General features: G+C 40.1%; 1 protein-coding gene across 2 annotated transcripts in view; it reads left to right on the top strand.

The window, feature by feature from the left end:
- Positions 1-490: 490 nt before the first annotated feature.
- Positions 491-6,000, top strand: part of LOC115025627 (cadherin-7-like) — a 130,579-nt gene continuing 125,069 nt past the window's right edge. The window contains exons 1-2 of one of the 2 annotated variants that reach the window (XM_029458023.1): positions 491-902; positions 1,580-1,625. The gene's annotated coding sequence lies outside the window, so the exon portion shown is untranslated. The remainder of the gene's footprint in view (positions 903-1,579; positions 1,626-6,000) is intronic. The other variant, XM_029458022.1, reaches the window with a different exon arrangement.

The following is a 6,000-nucleotide window of genomic DNA, read 5'->3' as shown; positions in this document are numbered from 1 at the left end:
TACGACGGCTTTAGCGTGTACGGGCCGCAAATGTGGACTGTTTCTCTGAATCTTGCCTTTGCAGAGGACTCCAGAGAGTCAAAATACTTTGAAGAAGTCGGAGTTGTTGTTGTTCTCTTTAGACACGATTGTTGAGTTGTTTTCCAACCAACATGGCGTCGCACGCATACGTCACACAGTTTAGTCACGTGTTTGCACACTACCTATAGCGGCTCCCATAGTCACCTTAAAATACCATGTATCGAGACTGAGTGCTTGCCAACCGTACTGGGGCCTTTACTGCATGCTATCTCCTTATCATCGTACTTGTCCTTTCTCTCTCCTAATAAAAGCAAAGGGCCAAAAAAAAGCATTAAAAAAAAGGAAGTGAACGGGAGGCAAATGTTACTTTCGCGCCTGTGTGGCCGGGCCCTTAAACTGAACGCCGGTGTTTTAGCTGCAGTTTGATTGGCTGCTTTCCCTGTACTATTTTCGTCACGTGCTCGTAAAAAAAAAAGAAAAGTTGCCATGGTCACCACGGACGATATGGAATATTTTATACAGCACAGATTTATAGATAGATAAGATTTGAAAGTCTGTCTTTTATAAAGACACACTTTATAATAAACACTCCGGTGCTCACCAGCTGCGGGGTATTAAACCGCTGGTAAAAACAATCATATTTAACGTGAAGTGGCGCCTCAGGACAACATGGCTAACTGCTAATGCTAGCTTGTCAGTGAAGACGCTTTTTGTTTGTTTGTTGTAAACGTGTGGTTTTCGGAGGGGGTCAAGAAACACACTTCCAGGATGTCAAGCATCATTCTGAGAGAATTATCAAACGAGGACAAAGTGGTAGAAATTGGGGCTTGCTTGGCAGAAGAAACAACATAGCTACCCTGACAGCAGGTGGAGGAGAACAGGTATGTGCTCATTGTTGTTATCGCCTGTGTACAACTGTGGGGGAAATCTGAAATGATAGCAAAGTGTCTCTACTTTCTGATTTTATCTGTCGAAAGTAGTAGTTGCTGCACTATTTTTTCCCACCTAAATACACCACTGTTTAAACACTATATACTGCTCATACAGTATTGCATAGTATCAAAACGTTAGTCTTTGCCCATTTGATCTATAACCAATAGATAAATCACCAGAGGGCCTGCCAACCTAAACGAGCAACTTACCATTTAAAGAGTACATATGGAAACATGATAATCCACCCTTTATGGCTCTACAAAACCATCAAAATCGTGTTAACAGTATTAACATCTGGTGTGAGATGTATTATTTGAGTTTGCAGAGCCCTAGGTTTCCTATGGCTAATTGAAAACAGTGTTTGCACAGAAATAAAATGGCAGGTAAAAGGCAACTAAAGAGTAGTTATAATGAGCGCCTGACCTGAAGGACCTATCTAATAGCAATTCAAGATGCTTAAAAATGCACACACACACACATCTGAACACATCTAATAGAAACTAGACACTAGAATTTAACCTGACACCATGTCAGACAAAGTGATCAGTAAATAGTTTCTTAATGGTTACATTGAACTCCTATTCTCAAGATCGCTTAATTATTCGAATCATTTTCTCACTTGTAGGAACCTTTCTTCCTGGCACATGATATTAATTGTCTACTGACTCTGGGTAAGAATCAATTGGCAGCATTGCTGTCCTTGCCCAAATACTGTAACATGTACAATCTCTTCCCATATTTAGCCATGTGAGTAATTTATTGGTGTTTTTGATTGCCTGGCTCAAGGTGCAGTTTGCCAGGCTCATGTTATCAAGTGATTTTTTTTTTAAGGTCCATTCAGGTCCTATCGGATTCAATCAAAATCTTGCACATGCCGCATACCTGTAGCAGTTTAGGTTGGATCAGGCGAAGAACAGAGGTGATCGTGTGGTCCTAATATTTGTACATTTAACAACAAACACACTTATGTTGCGGTTAGGGAAGATTGTGGTTTCAGTTAAATGTTAATAAACACATTGTGTCTCAAGTCAGTGCAGAATTTCTCAATAAAACATTATTAACCTTTCCCTAACCTAACCTAAGTGCTTGCCAGCTCTTGAACGTATAAAAAAGTTAAATAAAGCTGTATGAGAGTTATTATTAAATGAGCTGTTAGTGTATTGCGTGTAATTACATTTCCTCATTATTCTAATAAGAAAAAACGTAGTTTAGTCATGCGTTGCATTTCTTTCAAAACGTTTTTATCTTTGCAAATGACTTGCATATAAACATCATTTTCTAGAAGGCAAGGTTATGTCTTCATATGTCCTGTTTTGTCCAATCAAAACCTAAAAATATACATTTTATTTTGATTTTAAGATAATAAAAAAGCAGCAAATTCTAACATTTTACAAGCTGGGACGATGCAAACTATGGCATTGTTGCTTAAAATTGGTTGCATTGATGATTTAAACAGTTGCTGAATAATTTTCGGTCAATCCACTAATTAATTGAGTGACTAAGCATTTGAACTCTACTCTTTTTGCACCAATGCTGCAGTTGCCACTGCATGCATCATCATGGCAAGCAGAGAGGGACCTGGTTGACATGACATCTATCTTTTACCTTTTGTTAGAGTGGTGGCTTACCTTTTTTTTTTTTTTTTTTACAAAGGAAGCTGTGTGCAGAGGGGGGAGGGAATGAGACACAGTGGCAGGAGCAAGACCAAGAAGTTACTGTTAAAACATATAGAGCTGAAACCTGGAAGTGACAACACACGTGTTACACTGCAAGCAGAGAAAGTGTTCTAATCAAAGCAGTTCTAAGATAAGTGCTGCAGATTGTTTTTGTCAGGCAGGATAATTTAGTGCTTGTCTTTCTTGTTCACGGAAAGGAGGAAGCAATCATCTAATCTGTAGAAATGATATATGATGCAACAGCTAGATTATAATGTATATATTCAGCAATAGTGCGATAGTGCAGAGTATGCTGTATATTATACTCTGCAATCAATAGTGATGGGAGTTTAAGAGAGCAAAGAAATGGTCTGCCATAGCATTGCTGCCCGATTTCCTGATTTTGTGCAGTTAATGTCGAGAAGTGTGTCAGTAAGTGTAATGAAATTGAACACACAGACCATCACAAGCACAAAAGCCCCCAGATATCCACTAAGCGTCCATCTTTTCTGGTTCAATAGAGCCAAAAACAAAGCAGGCTGCAGGAGATTGAGTCTGAAAATCCTGTGGGTCCAGCATATAAAACCCACTGTAAACAACAATAACCATAATCAAAATGGAAAGGGCAGAAACCCCTTTTTAATTTGAGCTTGTCACCAATAGCTGTCATCATTAGGTAATAGCGGTTGCTCTAAGTGTCATACACAGCACTGTGGGCATCCAGTAACCTGCAGTGATTCGCAGGGCTTGTTGCACACAGTAAGCTGTTCTTCCATCTCTGCTTCTAGTTGATTTTTCTTTTCCTTCTCCTTTTTGTCAGTCAGTTCAAGACATGTTATGCAAAACATCTGAAGCAAAGCCAAAGAAATTAGCTTGTCCTGGCTGGCAGCCATATTGACTCAGGAGCTCCCAGTGCCAGTTGTTTTTGATGCACTATGCTAATAAAAAAAAAAATGGAAAAAGAGACGCATTCCATCAAAAGCATGTTCTGAACTTATCCTTCCTATATGGAGCGAATCGATGCTCGTAACACTCCTTGAGGAAATGAGAGAGCTGTCCGGACATTGTAATGAAATCTAAAACTGAGATGCAACGTGCGAGTGGTGTCTATCCAAAGCTGCTCAAAAGTGGCGAATCAATATAGATATTAACATCACACTCACACACGGATACAAAATCAATAATGATAATACGAAGTAATAGCCCTTAAAGCCTTTCTTACATTTACTTTAATTGTTTTTAGTATTATTATTTTTTGTCCCTGTGAGGTTTCCCTAACATATTCATTGTTTGCCTAAGTGCTCTATTTTCTGAGTACTTTGATTAATCTTCTTTGTCTTGTCTGTCCATCATTATTGATCCGCCAAACACACACCCAAATCATTGCTTTTTAAAACCAGACATTTAATTACATCTGCTGATTCTGTACTTTTCGTCTTTTGAAGTGTGCACATTTCTTCCTCACTAACCACTTGTCACCTGTCGTCATGTGTTACAGTCTAAGGAGTTTTTAAGTGCGAGCAGCAGCAGCAGTATGCGCATGTTTGTACATAGTGCCGGTAAATTACCCTCCTGCAGCAGCTGATGCCCCGTAATGCGCCGGTCTATCGCCTCTGGATTCTCAGTGTCATTCGACATGTTTGAGATGTGAGGATGAGGAATCAATATCCCCGCCTGGTGCTTGTGTAGGCATTAGCAATTAGCAGTTACAGCCTCAGACCAGTGGCAGACGGATCAAACTGCAGTGGGAGAAGGTTTCCTATTAGTCACTAATTTGACAAATAACCATGCAAAATGTACCAGCCTCATCTTGCACTTTGGCACTTTTAATTGACAGGAGTAGTGTTCTCAACTCATGAGTATTGTCTGTGTAGCCAAAGCCTGATAAAAATAATCCACATTTCAATTCAGTTTTTTTTTTATTTTATGTACTGATCAAACAAAAGAGATAACGTTTATTAATTAGTAAGCTTTAAAGCTACTTAGGTTGTTTCTTCTTCTCATTCAGTCAGAGCAGGTTTCCAGTCTTTGTGCTAAGACATGCTAACCAGCTGTTTGCTACAGCTACATATTTACCGCACAGTCATGAGAGTGCTTGCGATCCTTTTGTTTGACTCTTTGCAAGAAAGCAAATAAGCTAGAAAACTATTGTTTCTTAAAGGCACAATTTCTCCAACGCTTCGTACAATCAAGAGTTTCAAACCTCCCGTCAACAAACCTGTCTTCCAATTTCAAAATGAGTCATCCAGTGATTGTTTTTCTGGGAATAAAAAGTGACATGTTGAATTTGCAGGATCTGCAAATGTTTTTTAGCTTAATTATTGGAACCACTTCCTCAATTTGACCTTTTCTGTTTCTGTTCTGACAAACCACACGGCAATTTGGTGGCAAAAATTGAGCAGTTTATTTAATTGCAAAAAGATTTTGAGCAGGTTTTTACTTCCAAAAAGCTAGACGTCTTGGGAAATTCTCAAAAAAAAGAAAGAAGCCATTTCAACTCTTGTGTGGGTGGCCTACGATGCCTACGATGCCACCGGCTAAACCGTGTCACCTTGTGTCACTCGTGTGACTGAAACAGTCACCACTGCCTCTCGACTCTGGGGAGGAGGGGGGGTTATTACACACGGGGAGTGACCACGGCTCGGCAGCAGGGCTACCCCAAAGGCAAAGCATCTAAGCATTTGAATAATCTATTGCACCAATTCACACATTTGCATATCTGGGCACTTCCAAGTCACTGGGGCACTATGATTCACGTTCCTCTGCCAGACTGTGTTGTTACTGGTAGGAAACAGGATGGATATTAAGCTTGTTTGAATGCAAGTTCTCTCATGAATCTTTAAGGCGTCTGTGTAATAAGGAAAAGGAAAACCGAAAGCGTCGCCATCAGACTGTAGAATTACTTTGCTGTTTCATTCGCAGACATCAGTGACTGGGGAAGTTTTGTCCGCAAGGAGATACCTGACTCTAAATTGTGAAGAAGACTGACACAAGTGTGAATTTAACAATTGCCAGTGAGAGTGTAAAGAGAGGTTGTGTGGTGTGCAGTGAAGCGGCCCCTCCATGCTCTCTGCCTCTTCCCCACCTCTCATGGATCTTGTAATGGATACAGCCTCTGGAGGATTTGAGGCTGGCCAGGCTGCTCACCTGTTAAAATAGAGCTTGCACGCGAGTCTATCCTCCGGCAAACTTCGACAAAGCAGGACTTTTTTCCGCTGCAAGCAAATGATGGTGAGGTTAGAGGGGATATTTGTTATTCCGTGTTGTACAAATGCGTGGCACACAATAAAAAAAGTAATTAAATCTGTACCTTTTTTTTGTGAGTTTTTTTGACAGCTCTCTGCTGTGTATTCAACACATTCTTTAAATGAATGTGGAGTGTTCGAGCGCT

Source organism: Cottoperca gobio, chromosome 20, assembly GCF_900634415.1.
Source record: "Cottoperca gobio chromosome 20, fCotGob3.1, whole genome shotgun sequence".
In the NCBI taxonomy this organism is placed as follows: domain Eukaryota; kingdom Metazoa; phylum Chordata; class Actinopteri; order Perciformes; family Bovichtidae; genus Cottoperca; species Cottoperca gobio.
The sequence above is the reverse complement of the archived record's forward strand: the minus strand, read 5'-3'. Positions and strand labels throughout refer to the sequence as shown.